Consider the following 19,024-nt stretch of genomic DNA (forward strand, 5'->3'; position numbering starts at 1 on the left):
AGCTTGACAAAATTTCCTCTTTTCATCATCGGTAGTTGGTAGAGATACTTTACTTTCGGCAACCGTGGAAGGTTTTGGTTTAGAAGAATATTTAGCTTTGATAAATTTTACCTCTTTGAAAATAACAGGAGCGTTTATTCCTTCATACCCCAATCCTCATGTATCACTATGGATTCTACATGCTCCCAATATTTAGGTTAATTTTTCAGAGATGTTATTTCTAGACAAGCTCTCCTTTAAGCTCGAATTTTCTTCTTCCAACCTTTTGACATTTTCGAGTGCAATAACTATATCATTATTGGATGATTCATATTTAACACTGAGATCTTCTCGTTCCGAATCAAATAACAAGTTCATCTCAATGTTCTCCAAGTTATCTAGCTTCGCTTGAAGAGTACTTTCCCGATCTCGAGCTTTGGAAATTTCTTCTTTAAGATTTCGTATTTCGTTGAGATAATCTCTTGCATTACTAGAATCAAGTTGGTCTTGCAAGTATTTATTCCGACTACGAAGTCTGTCATATTTAACTTTCTCACTGAAAATGGTGTTTTCAGCTTCCGAGAGTTTCTAATGACATTCTTTAAGAAGATTATTAGTAACTGGATCAACATGGAACACTTCTTCGTCAGAATCAAAATCAATATTTTGAAAGAATTTCTCCAGAATATAATGCAACCTTTCATGCGTACTCTTGGGTATTATAATATTCAGGTCCATCATCAAGAGTGGGAAAAGAAGCTGCATATGCCGATTGTCTACGACTCCATCTAGGACATACTGAAGACAAGTGCCCGAAACCACGACAGTTATAGCATAGTACATCATCATTAGAAGATGTTGTAACTTTAGAAAGATTCTTTTTCCTATATCTCAAGAATTTTCTAAATTGTCATGGAGTTACATCCTTAGAATCTGGCGAACCAGATTTATCCTTAGAGGATTCAGAATTGTTTGCAACTTTAAGAGAAATCACCTCTTTTGTAGATGCGTGTTCATTGTCACAGATCTTTAAATTTCCAACAAGAGTATTTCTGGAAAGTGTAGAAATATCGTTTGCTTCTTCAATGACATGTTTCTTAGACTTGTATCTTGATGGTAGAGACCTGAGAATTTTCATCACAATGTCCTTTTCAGGAATAGTCTTACCCAATGAAAAAGATGCATTAACAATTTCAGACACTTTGTGATTAAACTAATCAAAGGTTTCGTGATCATACATGCGAAGGTTTTCCCAGTCAGGAGCTAGATTTTGAAGCCTTGGTTATTTTTCTGCGGCATTCCCTTCGAATACAGTTTCTAAGATATCCCAAGCATCTTTAGACTTATTACACGTAGTCACGTGGTGCTGAAGATTTTGGGTAATGGTATGGATGATAGCATTTATTCCTTCCGAATTTTTCTTTACATCAAGAATCTCAAGATCACTATATTCACCAATATTCTTCGCAACAGTTACACCGCCTAAGTTACACCGCCTACTGTAACTAATTGAGGATTATATCCATTAACAATACGAAACCATGATTGAAAATATCGCGCTTGAATAAAATAACGTATATCAATATTCCACCATAAATAGTTCGTTCAATCGAAGACTGATGGTACGTTTATAGAGATAGCACCTCTGTCCATAACAGTCAGATTGCTTCAAACACAGACTTATGAGGTCTTAGCGTGTTTGCCCGCTCTGATACCAATTGAAAAAGCGGGGGTATAACAACCACACCCAACTAGACAGTCAGACTCAATCTAGAGTAAAGCATATCAAAGATTCTAATATCTATATTTAAACACAATCAAAGTTAAACAGAAAAAAGTCTGTAAACCTGATTTTAGTGTGAAGCTCTTGAAAAAAATCTCTTGTGTTAATCACAACCTATTCAATATCCACCGCGTATAAACCTCTTTACGCAACAATCAATAAAGGAATATTTCAACACAGTGTCCACTTGAATAGGGTTAGTCCAGACTGGTCTAACAATGTGAAAATAACAAAATCAATTGTTCAAGATCAATCAAGTTTTATCCAACAAACAAGGTCGGATCTAACAAATATGATTGATTAACGTACAACCTGTATTATTTCAATTATATAAATAAAATATAATACGAAAAATAAATAACACAGACACCAGCAATTTTGTTAACGAGGAAACTGCAAATGCAGAAAACCCCCAGGACCTAGTCCAGAATAAACACACCTTGATTATAACCTGTTACACCAACTTCCGATTACCTATTCGGAATAGATGTAATAACTCCTTTAGCACAAATAGAACTCCTAGAACAACACCGATTGTCTTTAGGAATTCTTGTCGCAAATATTCTAGCAGAACCCAAGGCTCTCTTTAGAAGATACAACAACAAGATTGATACGATTCGATTTTTGTTTGCAAAAAAACATCGATTTGATTTCCCTTTAGATGTAGATCAAGGTTTTGGAAATCTTGTGTTTATTTTGATAAAAAAAATTACTAGGTAAAAGTAATATCAAAACAAACTTGTAGATTAGGGTTTTAACTTACAATCAGTATACGTACACACTAGGAGTCCGTGAACCTGATTTTTGTAAGTGAACTTGGGCGATTCCAAAGATCAATTTCAAAGTTAAGGAAACTCTAATAATCCTACAACAAGAACAACTAGAATAAATCTAGAAACATCTTGTTTAAAACTTCTTAAGGATTTTTACGAGATACCTTAATTGAAGTTTTCTTTATAACTTCCGATTTCGACTAACAAGTGTTGGTATGCGATCGGAAACTAAAATTTATCAAAACCTAGGATTTATGATCAACAATGGTTTTGTATCAGAAGAGAAAACCTTAGAATAGACAAGAGGTGAAAAATCTAGATTACAAGTTGTATAATCAATCACGAAGATTAATCCAACTCGTCTTTGTGATCCCAAATACAAAGAATTTTATCTCACTCTTGTTCACGAAGAACAGAAGATATGGAAAACAACCTTATGATATTACACCATTTTTCCAAAGGGGATGAAAACGTGTAGCATTCACCAACTCTATATTTATAATGAAACATATATATCTTGAAAGCTAAGCAAGGCTATTTTCCTTTTTCAAGACTCTCCTAATTTTAGGAGTCTTTCCAAAGTTACAACTCTTGCCAAAATAATGAAATAAATAATTAATTAGCAAATATTGTATTTATGTGAATAAATCACATTTTAACTTAGGCAGGAATTCAAAGTTATCACAAAAATATTAATATGGTAATCAAATATGTTTGGATTAATAGACATCTTTCCTAAATAAGGAAACATCACCAACTTGACCAAAAATGACTTTTAGTCACGTAATTGGGCCCAAGTCCGTTAACCCTTTACAAGCAGTCCATGGATTGTTTCCTACTGACGAACTGTAACAGTTACATCAACACTTATAACTGTTACTTTAATAAATCACTCATAACTTCATCATTATAACTCGGTATTGAGTGATTCTTGGATCGTTTAATTCTTAAGATCATTCACTATAACATAATAACCTTTCCAGGGATAAAGGTTATTGTCACAAAAGTCGTGGCTCAAATAACCTCGAGTATATATGCATAAATGTACATTTACCGTCATAGGAATTGTTCCATAAAGTGAAAATTTGTTTGGATAGATTCGAAAGGTAAAATTGAACAAGAATCCAAATGAAATCAATTAACTCATACCTTTGTTGATGAATTCCTTGTTGATTCCTTCTTGTAATCTTTAGTCTTCATCCTTCAAGAATAGCTCTTCTCAGACCTAATCTAGTCTGAAACTATCTATATAGTATACTAAATCAAGAATGCATTTTGGAAACTAAATTTGACAACTAGTTTGACATACCAACGCTAGTGGTTTCAACCAAGAAATGCTATAACAACCTAGGTTAAAGGAGAATCGACTCTAGTAAACAACTAGAACACAGAAAAGTGTCAGGATTAGGTTTTTCAGTTGCTAGAGTTCTCCCTTATATAGCATTTCAAATCAGGGTTTGCTTATAATCAAATCTAAGATAGCTTAGTAACTAAGCATTCAATATTCACCGTGAGATAAAATTCTGATTTAAGATTCAAGCTAAGTCTGGTTAGAAATAAAGCAATTAATATCCATCGTTATATGTTCTTAGCTTGTTACACACAAATGAAATATACTTATACTTATACATGGGTAACCATACCTAAACATGTATATTGAGTTGGCTCAATAACAGTTAACCGAAGTTAGCCATATGAAAATTTTTAACTTAACCATATTCATCTAACAGTTCTAGGCCAAATATGATGATCAATAAATAATGAAAGATAATCTAATTTTGTTTCAAATAGAATTTTTCACTATCTCATAGGAATATATATGAACAAACTGAATCAAAGTCGGATTGATTCATAATTGTACAAAGTACTTATACAAGAATAAGTTCATGAACATCAAGCCATGGTTTCCAAGGATTGCATTTCATAGTGCATAAATGTTTTAGTTCATGAGTATGAGAATCATACTTAACCAATTTTAGAACTTAACCATTGTGTTCGTAAACCAGGTGCGCGAACAGTAGCTCCGGACCTTGGCATGTCAAGTCGTTCGCAAACCCGATTCGCAAATAACTGTGCCAGACCCAACTCTAGTAGAACCGTTCGCATACTAGGTACTGATGTGATATTTCAGTTGTTCGTAAAGTGGTAAATAAAGTTGTCGTTCTCTCGGACTTGTGAAGGATTTTCGAAAATTAAATAATTTTTTTTAAAAGATATAAGAAAATACCAAGACTCAGGATTCCACCAATGACCAATCAATGGATAAACTCTAATCAATATTCATGCAATTCTTTCTTTAAAAGTGATCTAATATTTTGCCTCTAATAGATTTTTGAAGTAATAGTTGTAATCACCAAGCATAAAACATCAAAAGTTTTAAAACCAAGAATGTTCCATCAAAATAATTCACAACAACTCAATAAAAATCAATAATTCTTTGAAGTTCTATGCAAATAATCTCATAAAATAATTGAAATAAATAGATAAAAAATAGAATTATACCAATTTTCATGAAACAATGGCTTCCTCCGTTGCCTTGGCTAAGGTGTTTAGCTTCTCATATTAATCACGTGCTCAAAATACATGTTTTATAGCTCAAAAAGTTGATTAAAAGAAGTAAACAACGCAACAGAAAAATCGCAACAGCAAAATAAAATAATTGAAATAAATAGATAAAAATAGAATTATACCAATTTTCATGAAACAATGGCTTCCTCCGTTGCCTTGGCTAATGTGTTTAGCTTCTCATATTAATCACGTGCTCAAAATACATGTTTTATAGCTCAAAAAGTTGATTAAAAGAAGTAAACAACGCAACAGAAAAATCGCAACAGCAGTTCCTGTTGCGAAGGCGCTGTTATGCCGTTACAAAAGAAGAATTGGTAACGGAACTGAAGTGAGCTGTGGTATAAACAAACAACGATATCTTTGATCCACTGTCGATGTTGTTTCTGTTTTAAGACTGTCGCAAAACGACAGTCCTTGAGGGTGTGTTCTTCGTGTTCTTGAGCACCTCTAATGGCGGACACAGCAGGAGCTCTAACTCCTCCCGATCACTCCAGACAGCCTCCTAGCGCTCTAAATTTCTCCCTAGGGTTTTTTCTCCTTTTCTATGGACCCTAAGAAACCTCTTTATACACCACAGGACGATTAAATCTCCCCCAAATCGCGTCGAAATCTCCTCTTCCTTCCTTGGCAGTGGCAAAAATTGCTTCCCAACCTTTTTTTCACACGTTTTCAAGAGTTTCTTTTTATATCAAACTCTTCCTTAGATATATATGAATCTCTAGGAAGGTTTATCTTCAGTTTGTCACGCTGGAATTCTATTCCAACTTAAACAGGGCTCGATATTCTTTGTTGGACTGTGATAGCTTCTCACAGCTTTTCCAGCCACTTCTGACCCTTCAAATCGCCCCCATTAGCTTCCCCTAAGTACTAGTAATAAGCCCAATGAATTCCACCCCTTTAATCGCACTATAACTTCTTCGAAATCCGACCGAAAATTTGGCAGCTGATGAACTTATTTTCCCGCCGAAAATCTCGTTTGAATTTGAGAAGATGACTTCCCCTTATCTGTGACTGGTCTCCCTTTAGCAGCTGCCTGGAAATAGGTCACCCCTTAGTAATTAGGTTACCCCTTATCCAAAATCAAGGGTTCATATAGTAATTTTTCTGGGACTTTTTTTTCGCACTTTTTCGGGGTTCTTCCGGGACATTTCTGGGGTTCTTCCGGTACACTTCCGGGGCGCTTCTGGTATACTATCAACGGAGGTCCAAACGCCGCATTTTCAGCCAATTTCGCCGCAAAACTTTATTCTTCTAAAAACACCTACAAATAAATAAAATAACCAAATAAGTACAAAATCGAGCACTAACAATATATACAATTGAGCTATATTAGACACATAAATGCGTCTATCAAATACCCCCAAACTTATTATTTGCTAGTCCCGAGAAAATCAAAAACTACAAAATAAAATCCTAACTCACTTTCGCAGGCATCGTCGACTGCATTTAGCGTATGCGAATAAGCCTTTAAACCCCCTAGGTGGCCCTAGTGGCCGAGTTATAGTCTCAGGAGGGCTTACCAGAGATATACCCACAAAATCTTTTCTCCAGACCCTAACCATCTATGCAAAATCTTGGAAAGCACTAAAGAACCTCCTTGGTTGGCATACTTATTGATTATAAGAGGAAGTACCCCGATGCGAAATTTCAATTGATGTACACGAGTTTGCACTCAAGCATACTAAAATTCATATATAAGTGACAGAGCTCTACTAAGATAGTTTCACAATGGACATCATATTAGGAGTCAAACTTAACACATGGAAAGATTAAGAGATGGATATAGAATAACATAGATGGTTTTGATGTTGACTAAGTGAACAATGTTTCTCATATCTGTCTGAAGGTAACTGCCAAAATGAACCTATCCTAATGGATTGAGATACTGGTCTGACTAATATCGACAAACTGGCATATACAAGGGCACCAGTGATCGATAACCTAAAACTTGATAAACAAACTGGCATATACAAGGGAACCAGTGGTTGACTACATAGAACAATTTCTCGTTCTTTTTCGATTTTTTTTTTAACTGCATGAATATATATTTTTAATCCAAGCGCATGCTTCTTGTCAGCAGATTACATGATAGTTCCCACGGGTCCTGCATTCCACGCTTGTTTAGGCGACGGAGACAGGGAAAACACACACATATTGCTATCCAAGTGTTAAAATTTATTTCGATTGGTCTCATGGTCTAGTCCTTTTTTTTTATGTAACTCAATCGCTTTATTTCACTCTAGCAATGGTAACAACTTGAATCGTGAGCCCCACCTAATCACTTAGACAAACATAGTTTAAAATGAAAAAAATAAAAACAGAAGTGAAAAGAACTCAAACAAGATATGGTGAAACTATCATGTTATTTCTAACACCTGAGCCCTGTGCTTTTATGAATAGACTCTTCTAGATGTTTCCATCTAGTCAGATTGGTCCCTCAACTCCTAGAACCAAAATGTGGTGGGCCCGGAAAAGTGTGTAAATATGAAGAGCAATGAAACGGGCCTACGATTATACCGCAAGTGCACGGTCGTCGGTTGTAGCTCGTGCAAGTACGGGTCGATCCACAGAGACTGGGTGTGTTTGGAGTTTCTAGCTATTTTGGGCTCTAAATTGCTATTGTTGGGCTTTGGGTACCAATGGGTTATGAGTACCAATGGGCTTTGATTAAGCTTCTGTTTTGGATTATGGGCTTGCTAGGTTAATGAAGTAACCTGGGCCTTTGGCCTTTAACCTGGACTGAACTGGGCTTTTGGGTTCAGTGAATTGAATTGAACCTTGGGATTAGTTGGCTAGGCCTTTGATTTACTAGTAATGAGCTGGGATTTTGGGTTCAGTTGTCTGGGCCTTTGATTTCTGAACTAGGCTTGTTATTGAACTGGACCCGTAACCAAGCAATGAACTGGGCTTGTGGTCAAGCACTGAACTGGGCTCTTGATCCTTGAACAATTTACAGTGAGCTTTTGGTTTTACATGGTAGTGAATGAAGTAACAAGAAAAGGAGAAACAAATGAGAAGGGAGAGCAAATAGTGGCAGTGAAGCTGTGATATTTACAAAACAATGAAGATGGTAGTGAAATAATGAGACAATAGATGATAAAACAATAAACACAAGAAAACAGATACAAATACAGAGCACAAAACAGGTGACAGTGGCAGTGGAGAGTGATAGTGAAGAAAAGCAAAGGAAATGGTGAAAATGGCAGTGAGGATGGCAATAGAACTAAAACAATGACAAGTTACCTAAGTTCAGTAGAATCAACTCTAACTTGCAATCTTGTCCCCTTGGTTTTGGGCAGAGATGCAAGTTCTAGCTTGCATTTGATCCAGGGTTCCTAATAATGGATTATGTTGAAATAACAGTTAGTGTTCTCTAGGTTTAGTGTGATTGACTACTTAAAGGAACAATCCAGCACTCACCTAAAGCCTAATTTCTCTCAACTATCCTAACGTGTTCAACTACAAGACTCAATATGACTGATCCTACATGACTTAAGGATCTAAGGCTTCATCAATTAAACTAACCTAAACAGGCACTAAACATGATTAACAGGGAACATGATTAAACAGGGAACATTGACTAAACAAAATTCTTAGTTCATGGAGCTGGGTCAAACAGGAAATTACACTAACATAAACCTAATTGCACTAACAGTTGAGAATTAAATCAAAATTTAAATTGCTAAACATAAAATTAAACCTAAATTGAACAATTGAAATTAACATTAAAACAAACTTAATTGTAACTGAAATAGAAATTGAACTTGAAATTGAGAAAACCCTCATTTGACTGAACCCTAATTTAATTTGAAATTAAAATTGAAACTACAAATTAACCCTAATTGGAGCCTTGGCTAGTCCAAGCACGCCTTCTACACCATACCCATCTCTTCTATTTATACAAAAAATGTAAGCAGAACCCTAATTTTGAAAACCCTAATTTTTCTAGGGTTTGAAACTTCACCTAATTGACGTGACAAAACAGCTTCAAAATGTCGACCCATGCTTCTTCTTTCTTCTCTGCTCCTTCTCCATGTCTCTGTTGCGTCGAATCATAGCTATCAACCTAGTTCCTCGAGTTCACATGCCATCAGTGAGAGGCATGAAATGGATGAACTAACTTGACAGTTAGGAGAGATGGTGGCGTCTGTGATGTCGGGGAATAGGGTGATTTGGCAGTGGAAATGGAGGTGAAGTGAAGGCTGGTACGGTGGAGGCAGGAGTTGCAGTTGCAGCTCTGCAACTGTCGGTGAAGATGGGAAGAAGAAGAAAGAGAAGAAGAGAAATGGAATGGGTAGTTCTCGATGGGTTTTTTAGGGTATGGGATGTTCTGGTGTGAGTCGGGTTCATCAAGAGATGATGTTTCACGAGCTGGGCCATCGGATCATTAAGTTCAGATGAAATCGAACGGCTTTAAGGGAGGGGATGGAAGCGACCGTAGGATTTTTTTGGTACAACTAAATAGACGGATCCATATGGAGTTAGTTGTTGTAATGTGTGTCGGGAGCTTCGGATCTTGATGACCTAGGATGCAGCGACCATTGGATTGTTGAGATGATCGGATCGGACGGCTGGAGAGGGAAGCGGGTTTGGATATTGGAAATGGGTTTGGGTAGGGGTTTTGGGTCTTGGGTATGCCAAGCCCATATCTTCTTTAAGAACACTTCTTCTTCTTCAAGCCCACTTCTAATTGATCCGGCTCTTGCAAACACCAATCTTCGCTTCCTCCTAGCGGGAGTCTTTGCCGGTTCTATGCTCTTTTCTCTCCGCAACTCATCCAAACTTTATTTATTACCTAAAAATGCAAAATTAATTAATAAAAATATTTATTCTTGAAAACAATGAAAATACAGAATATGGGATAAAATGTAGAATTAATGCACAAAAGATGAGTTAAATGCCAACAAAAAGGGATAAATATATACAATATTTGGCATTCATCAAATACCCCCAAACCTGATTTTACTTGTCCTCATGTAAAACAAAACTAAGGAAATCCTAACTATACCATTGTCGCTGGTTTCTCGAATGCATTTAGCGTATGCACTAAGCCTTTTAAACCACTAAGTGTCCCTAGTGGACGAGTTAAGTCTCGTGAGGGTTTACCAGAGGTGTACCCACAAAACCTTAGGACAAAATATGAGCTCAGATTCCATGAAATGTGACATGTGCATGACAGTTTAAGCTCACAGCAAAATGGATGTGTCAGTCTAGCTACTAAGGCACAATCCTAGCACTGATAACAAAAAAAGACATGTGATAAGAGTGTAAAGTGTATCTACACATGTTAAGAATTATCAGAAGTTATGATTCCAATCGCTAAGAGATAGGATTTTAAGCTAAGAACCGAATTCAAAGCCAAGCTAGCTATCCGGACTTTACGAGAATTTTGAATGTTCACCCAACGAGTTGGTGACATTTCAGTTTACTCGCGTTGTACATCGATGGCTTACACCCTCCTTGCTTATTACAATAACAAAACAAAAGATGACTCTTATTTACATAGACTGCTCTCTTTTATTTTTGGACAAGAGAGAAATATAACATAACATGGAAACTTGATATTTTTGATTATTTTTTTTTGTGTTTTTTTTTGTGTTTTTTTTTTTTTTTGATCTTGAGAAGAGATATGAGAACAAAAATTTACATGAACAAAAATTAAACTTTACATGACACTTTGCAAGAGGTAGCCCTTTTCGATGCACCCGGTCAAATTCAATGGTTGCTTTTCTTAACGTAACCTCCAACTTCTATCCCAGCCAACCAAAGAACAAGCTAGTCAAGTCTCATTCAGTATTCTAGATGATTGACAGTCTACTTAACCGATAAAACACCTACCCGAGGCTAAACATGTATTAGTAGATCGTGCGTGTGCAAATTTCTTATCATCATGTGAATTGTGCTAGAATCAGGGGTGCCTTATCATCTAGACTAAGAACCCTAAGTTCACATATATGTACAAAAATCACTCTTTCAAGGTAACTGAGCTCCATTTTTAGGTTTTCTCAATTTTTCAATTTTTTTTTTTTCAAAAAGAAAGAGTTCTATTTTCAATTATAGCATGTTATCGTGATATCCACTCTATACCCCCAAACCTAAACTAAAAATTGTCCTCAATGTTTCAAAATATGGAAAAAGTTATAATACAACATATGAAGAGGAACATGCTGAGTAGAGTAAAAGGAGAGAGAATACCCGATTTCGGCGAAAGCAAGATTAAAACCTCGTTATTCAAGGCAAAAATCCAACATATTTCAGCCGAGATCATATTGGATGTACAAAAGAAACAAAAGAGTTAACTAAAAAAAAAAAAAATTATCTACTGGATTATACAAAAAAATTCACCATACACTAATAGTCTAAAGAGTTGAGGATCAACCCAAAAGACGAAGTGTATTGGTTTCAACAGCTTCACACATGAAAGAAAAGCAAGTGAACCTGTGAAACAAAATGAGCTACCCCCAAACCTGGATTTTTCAACAGATGTAATTTTGAAAACAAAATCGCGCAGTTTTGGGGGTTCATCATGCACAAGGTCGAGCTCAAAGTGAACTGTTCTATGGACGGGTACACATGCTAATTCCAACTGTGGTTCCTCAAAGATATTATATTTAGATGTAAAATGGTCCAAGAGGACTTGGGAAGCACACAGTTCCAAACCTGGATTAGGCATTCTCAGAAAAATTGGTTTTACAATGTTGTTACTAACCAAATCTAGGTTGGGTGGAAGGCCATCAGATTGTGACTTATGTAGAAGAATAGGCACATCATTATCAATCAAATCAAACTCTCCTAAATCATCTACACATGTCACATAATGCTCACAATCATCAATCAAATTAGCAAGTTCACAATCAGAATCATCAACATCATCAACATAGACATGTTCTTCTAATATAACATCATAATCATCATCATCATTATCAAAACATGAATGACATTCCCTAAAAACTGTAGTGTCTCTACTCCACTCATTGACCTCTAGATTAGGTTCATATTCAATATTACTAGCATGAGTAGGATTATCAACACTATGTTCAAAATTAATTTCTGTAGGGATAACAAAGTTACTATGGTCATTCAGAGTTTCAATATTTCTAGCATTGTTTTGTTCGATGAGTTTGATGTTTTCCATTATAGATTGCATACAAGGGTTCATGGGAATTTGAAATTGTTCGTCTTCCACTTGTGTTGATTGATACATGGGTGCATGGTCGTTAGGGTTTATGAATGATTGATCGCAACCTTCAAAAGGTTGATTATGGTCCCAATAACTACCATCATAATAATCTGTAGGTATTTGATACCTTTGATTTTCTCTAGACCGCCTAAACTCATGGAAAAAATTGCAGTTCGCAATAGTGTGGTCTAAGCCATCACATGCGGGACAAGCATAGATTTCAGGTTGCCTAGGAAAAGTAGATGTGACAGATTTCTCATGTACTTGCATTTCTAAAGCTGCGACTCGAGCTTCTAATTGATCAATAAGTGATGATTGTGTGAGTGAGGCACTAGCAGAATGTTCATTTTCACGTTGTGATGAATGATGCATGTGTGAATAGTCATTAGGGTTCATGTATTGAGGCTCAGGATGAAAATTTCCATAATAATTCCTATGACTATTGACATCATGGTCTGTGGAAGGTTCATAACGTGAAGTTTGTCCATATGCAAGTTCTCTAAGGGATTTGTTGTACTCCCCAATTGTAGAAAAAGATCTAGACATGATTGGGCTCAAAAGCCAAGTAAAGTGTTTACAAAGCTCAAAATTTGGTTTTTTTTAAAGGGTTTGGATTTTAGGGGAAAATTTGGTTTTTATGGGTAACATTTGGTTTTGTTGGGTATGAAAAGAAAATGTGGTTTTTGAATGGGAGAAAAATTTTGGTTTTCAAAATTGGGAGCAAGCCCACTGTTGGTCCTCTAATGGAATGGGAGGAAGGCTACGGCCCACAAAACCCTAAGTTTTAATTTGAAAGTTTAAATTCGAGTCTCCCCAGTTGGTTAAGGCCCGACGTTTGTTTTAAAACTTTGGTTTCGAGGTCCACTCTTAAGTGGAAACAAGCCCACAATCGGTTACAAGCTCAGCTGGGTTTAAACCCAGAATTCAAAATACAAGTCCAATGACAGAATCTAAGCAAGCCCACACAAATCAAATACAAGCCCACAAGAAATTAAACAAACAAGCAAGCCCACAAATAATTAATTACAAACCCAACAGAAAATAAGCCCAACTATTGGGTTTAATATTACAAGCCCACAATTAAAAATGGAAGCCCACAATTCGGGTTCTCTGGATTGGTTTAGGCTTACCTTTGTAGCACAGCCCAGCTGCTCTGATATTGTTGCAAAAGCCCAGTTGGGCTTTGGTTCTTTTCCTTGGTGGCGTCCCAGCAGAGGAGAACAGGTTCAGAACAGCAAGTCAAACAACAAAAGAAATGAAGCAGATGCAGATGCAAATACGCAAGTGAAATGCAAAATAACTAAGAAAACTACAAAAAAAACACAACCCAAGTTCCCGGCAGCGGCGCCAAAAACTTGGTGGTCCCGGAAAAGTGTGTAAATATGAAGAGCAATGAAACGGGCCTACGGTTATACCGCAAGTGCACGGTCGTCGGTTGTAGCTCGTGCAAGTACGGGTCGATCCACAGAGACTGGGTGTGTTTGGAGTTTCTAGCTATTTTGGGCTCTAAATTGTTATTGTTGGGCTTTGGGTACCAATGGGTTATGAGTACCAATGGGCTTTGATTAAGCTTCTGTTTTGGATTATGGGCTTGCTAGGTTAATGAAGTAACCTGGGCCTTTGGCCTTTAACCTGGACTGAACTGGGCTTTTGGGTTCAGTGAATTGAACTGAACCTTGGGCTTAGTTGGCTAGGCCTTTGATTTACTAGTAATGAGCTGGGATTTTGGGTTCAGTTGTCTGGGCCTTTGATTTCTGAACTAGGCTTGTTATTGAACTGGACCTGTAACCAAGCAATGAACTGGGCTTGTGGTCAAGCACTGGACTAGGCTCTTGATCCTTGAACAATTTACAGTGAGCTTTTGGTTTTACAGGGTAGTGAATGAAGTAACAAGAACATGAGAAACAAATGAGAAGGAAGAGCAAATAATGGCAGCGAAGCTGTGATATTTACAAAGCAATGAAGATGGTAGTGAAATAATGAGACAATGGATGATAAAACAATAAACACAAGAAAACAGATACAAATACAGAGCACAAAACAGGTGACAGTGGCAGTGGAGAGTGATAGTGAAGAAAAGCAAAGGAAATGGTGAAAATGGCAGTGAGGATGGCAATAGAACTAAAACAATGACAAGTTACCTAAGTTCAGTAGAATCAGCTCTAACTTGCAATCTTGTCCCCTTGGTTTTGGGCAGAGATGCAAGTTCTAGCTTGCATTTGATCCAGGGTTCCTAATAATGGATTATGTTGAAATAACAGTTAGTGTTCTCTAGGTTTAGTGTGATTGACTACTTAAAGGAACAATCCAGCACTCACCTAAAGCCTAATTGCTCTCAACTATCCTAACTTGTTCAACTACAAGACTCAATATGACTGATCCTACATGACTTAAGGATCTAAGGCTTCATCAATTAAACTAACCTAAACAGGCACTAAACATGATTAAACAGGGAACATTGACTAAACAAAATTCTTAGTTCATGGAGCTGGGTCAAACAGGAAATTACACTAAAATAAACCTAATTGCACTAACAGTTGAGAATTAAATCAAAATTTAAATTGCTAAACATAAAATTAAACCTAAATTGAATAATTGAAATTAACATTAAAACAAACTTAATTGTAACTGAAATAGAAATTGAACTTGAAATTGAGAAAACCCTCATTTGACTGAACCCTAATTTAATTTGAAATTAAAATTGAAACTACAAATTAACCCTAATTGGAGCCTTGGCTAGTCCAAGCACGCCTTCTACACCATACCCATCTCTTCTATTTATACAAAAAATGTAAGCAGAACCCTAATTTTGAAAACCCTAATTTTTCTATGGTTTGAAACTTCACCTAATTGACATGACAAAACAGCTTCAAAATGTCGACCCATGCTTCTTCTTTCTTCTCTACTCCTTCTCCATGTCTCTGTTGCGTCGAATCATAGCTATCAACCTAGTTCCTCGAGTTCACATGCCATCAGTGAGAGGCGTGAAATGGATGAACTAACTTGACAGTTAGGAGAGATGGTGGCGTCTGTGATGTCGGGGAAGAGGGTGGTTTGGCAGTGGAAATGGAGGTGAAGTGAAGGCTGGTACGGTGGAGTCAGGAGTTGCAGTTGCAGCTCTGCAACTGTCGGTGAAGATGGGAATAAGAAGAAAGAGAAGAAGAGAAATGGAATGGGTAGTTCTCGATGGGTTTTTTAGGGTATGGGATGTTCTGGTGTGAGTCGGGTTCATCAAGAGATGATGTTTCGCGAGCTGGGCCGTCGGATCATTAAGTTCAGATGGAATCGAACGGCGTTAAGGTAGGGGATGGAAGCGACCGTAGGATTTTTTTGGTACAACTAAATAGACGGATCCAGATGGAGTTAGTTGTTGTAATGTGTGTCGGGAGCTTCGGATCTTGATGACCTAGGATGCAGCGACCATTGGATTGTTGAGATGATCGGATCGGACGGCTGGAGAGGCAAGCGGGTTTGGATATTGGAAATGGGTTTGGGTAGGGGTTTTGGGTCTTGGGTATGCCAAGCCCATATCTTCTTTAATAAAACTTCTTCTTCTTGAAGCCCACTTCTAATTGATCCGGCTCTTGCAAACACCAATCTTCGCTTCCTCCTAGCGGGAGTCTTTCCCGGTTCTATGCTCTTTTCGCTCCGCAACTCGTCCAAACTTTATTTATTACCTAAAAATGCAAAATTAATTAATAAAAATATTTATTCTTGAAAATAATGAAAATACAGAATATGGGATAAAATGTAGAATTAATGCACAAAAGATGAGTTAAATGCCAACAAAAAGGGATAAATATATACAATATTTGGCATTCATCAAAATGCTTCCATCCACTTAGATTGGTTAGTGCAATCCTTAATAAGCATAAATTTCTAAGCTCTGGAGTTTATAAATCAAGCAACTAAAAAGTTTCTCCCATACCCCCAAACTTAAATATAACATTGTCCTCAATGTTCTAAAGATAAAACTAAAAGCATGAACATGGAGAAACTGTTACCATTTGAAGCAAAAGAGTTAAGGAAAGATATTACCTGGTTGCATGAGAATATTGGGTTACCTCCCAATAAGTGCTAAATTTAAAGTCTTCAGCCGGACACAAGTACCACAAAATGGCTAGTTACCTTTCAAATCATATATCAATAGTCGAAACAACTGCGGGTCAACAAAACCAAATAAAACTGCCACTAATAGGAGACAAATGCTCAAAATCAGAAGATGGGTAGATAGAGCATAACCCGATTCAAAGTTTCTCGCAAGACAACTAGATTTATCTGGTGCACCCTATTGGGCTTCATATGAGTGTCTCGACAAATAGATTCATCCGAAAAACGGGTCTCTAAGTTATCATTTTCCTCTTGGACAGTATCAGCAGGATCAGGTTGTGGAGTCTGCATAGACTCAGGGAATACCTCGCTAGGTTCGAGTCCCAAGTTAGAAACTCTGGATAATTGACAATCAAATGAATCATCATTACCCCCAAATTTAGGGTTTTCACTACCCTCTGACAAACCTCTAATTATTGCTTGATTTTTCGGATCTCCCAGTCCTTAAAATCAAGAGCTTCTTCTAAACAAGGGGTTAAGGTAGATTCAGAAACTAGTAATTGTTCAAACTTACCTTGCCAGTGATCAGTATCTAACAGAGGAACAGAATCCAAAAGAGCATTTACTTGTTCAATGTTGATATCATCGTCGAAATCCATGCTGAAATGGGCTAGACAACTCTCTAATGGATCTTCTGATATGGTGTTTGGTAAGGACTCCGGAACTAAGGTTCCTATCATGTTCACTTCTTCAGTGCATGTGTCATCTAGCTCAGAATGTAGCTTATTGACATTAAAAATATTCATCTCAATAGTTATATTACCAAAAGATAGATTCATGATACCATTTCGACAGTTTATAATTGCATTAGACGTAGCTAAGAATGGGCGACCTAAAATCACAGGTGTCTGGTTCTCTGGGTCAGGGACAGGTTGAGTATCTAGGACCACGAAATCCACATGATAAATAAAATTATGGACCTCAATAAGAACATCTTCTATCACACCACGAGGAATTTTGACAGACCTATCAGCTAACTGGAGTGTTATCTTGGTAGGTTTCAGTTCACCAAGTCCTAGCTTTAAGTAGACATGGTATGGTAGTAAATTCACACTGGCTCCTAAGTCAAGTAAAGCTTTTTCTACCCGGTGTTCACCTATTGTGAAAGCAATGGTAGGAGCACCTGGGTCGTTGTACTTAGGAGTTGTGGTGCTCTGAATAATCGAACTTACACGACTAGCTAAAAAGTCTTTTTTAGGGACACTAAGCTTTCGCTTTCGGGTACACATATCCTTAAGGAACTTGGCATAAGCCGATAGTTGCCTAATTGCTTCTAGTAAAGGAAGGTTTATGGTAACTTTCTTAAAAACCTCCATGATGTCATTAAATTTGGATTCACTCCTTGTTGGTGCTAGTAGCTGGGGAAATGGGGATCTAGGCATAAAATATGGCCTCTCAGGAACCGAATCGGCATCATTAGAAACTTTATCAGTCTCTTCAGCTATGGATGGTCCTGAGGGGTGAACTACAGTATGCTCACTATCGGGCACAGTTACCTTGTTGTCTATAACTCTACCACTCCTAAAGGTTTTGATTGCATTCACATGATCAGGTGATCTTCCTCCTATTTCATGAACTCCTCTAGGATTAGGTTGTGTCTGACTAGGAAAACTCCCATTATATCTCTCACTTAGAATTTTAGCCATTTGGCCAATTTGAAGATCTAACTTAGCAATAGCCTTGTTAATGTTTAGAAAATTTTGATTGGTTTCCTCTTGAAAACTAGCCTGGTTCTTTTGTAATATACTAAGAGATTACTCCACGCTAGTTAGTCTATTCTCAAAAGGGTTCTGGATTTGGGCTTGACCTGAAAAGTTCTTATTATAACCAAAACCTGGGGGAAGTTGAGAATTACTAGACTGTTCATGACTCTGTCCCTTAAAACATGAGAAATTAGGATGGTTTCTCCAACCAGGGTTGTAGGTTTCTGAGTACGGATCAAACCTCTGACAGTTCTCAAATCTAGTGTTATTATAAAGAGCATTGGCTTGATCTTCAGTATTCTGGCCTTCCCGAAAAGGCTCCAATCTACCACTAGTGTGACCCACTTCTAAAGCTTCTAAACTTTTTGTTATAGCAGCAATTTTGGCATCTGATTCATAGCCTCCTTCTACCCTATTAACGTTTCCTCTATTTAGAAGAATTGTTTTCTTGGGCTCCCTACTATTTTCCCATTGTTGGGTTTTATCGGCGATGCCATTCAAAAATTCCATCACCGCATCAACAGTTTGGTTTTCAGACCCACCAGTGCACAAGGATTCAACCATGGTTGTTGTCGAATAATCTAAACCCTCGTAGAGGATTTGAACTAGCCTAACATATTCTATACCATGTTGAGGACATTGGGATATCAAGTCATTGAACCTTTCCAAATACCTATACAGGGATTCTCCCTCTTGTTGAGAAAAAGTACAGATTTGCGTCCTAATAGATGATATTTTATGCCTAGGAAAAAAATTCTGTAAAAAGGCAGATGTAAGTTGGTCATAGGTTTCAATTGACTCAAGAGGAAAACTATAAAACCATGATTTGGATTTATCTTTTAAGGAAAAGGGAAATAACCTAAGTTTCAGAGCATCATCATCTAGGTTTCTAATCCGTAGAGTACTACAAATTTCCTCAAAATCCCTA

General features: G+C 37.0%; 1 pseudogene; it reads left to right on the top strand.

The window, feature by feature from the left end:
- The first annotated feature begins 18,718 nt into the window (after nt 1-18,718).
- LOC113284826 lies at nt 18,719-18,818 on the top strand (annotated as a pseudogene).
- The last annotated feature ends 206 nt before the right edge of the window (nt 18,819-19,024 follow it).

The sequence above is a fragment of the Papaver somniferum genome, chromosome 5, assembly GCF_003573695.1.
Source record: "Papaver somniferum cultivar HN1 chromosome 5, ASM357369v1, whole genome shotgun sequence".
In the NCBI taxonomy this organism is placed as follows: Eukaryota; Viridiplantae; Streptophyta; class Magnoliopsida; order Ranunculales; family Papaveraceae; genus Papaver; species Papaver somniferum.